The sequence below is a fragment of the Theobroma umbraticum genome, unplaced genomic scaffold (assembly GCF_002168275.2).
Source record: "Theobroma umbraticum cultivar Fairchild unplaced genomic scaffold, ASM216827v3 scaffold_55.0, whole genome shotgun sequence".
NCBI classification, from domain to species: domain Eukaryota; kingdom Viridiplantae; phylum Streptophyta; class Magnoliopsida; order Malvales; family Malvaceae; genus Theobroma; species Theobroma umbraticum.
The window spans coordinates 3399512-3399888 of record NW_018397270.1 but is presented as its reverse complement, the minus strand read 5'-3'; the positions used below and the strand labels follow the sequence as shown (position 1 = coordinate 3399888).

Here is a 377-nt window from a genome sequence, read left to right as displayed (position 1 = left end):
AAGCAAGGAGCTAATGGGATATTGTGATAACGTGGGCTGGATGCTTGGATGATTCCAAAAGTACGAGTGGATTTTGTTTTTCATTTGGTAGTGTTATTTTTTAGTGGAATTCTCGAAAGCAGGAGGTGGTTGCCCAATCATCAGCAGAGGCCGAATATATCTCGGCTGCTTCAGCGACAAACCATGCACTTTGGCTTAGGAAAATGCTTAGAGACTTGGGTTTCGTACAAACAGAGGCCACTACTCTGTTAATTGATAACAAGTCAGCCATTTCAATTGCTAAAAATCCTATACAGTATGGTCGCATTAAACACATCAGAGTGAAATTTCATTCCATTAGAGAAGTTGTGAAAAATGGAGAAATCAAGGTGGAGCAT

The 377-nt window shown here is 40.3% G+C and overlaps 1 protein-coding gene across 1 annotated transcript in view; it reads right to left on the bottom strand.

The window, feature by feature from the left end:
* LOC110426415 (putative disease resistance RPP13-like protein 1) overlaps positions 1–377 on the bottom strand; it is a 46576-nt gene that overhangs the window by 12055 nt on the left and 34144 nt on the right.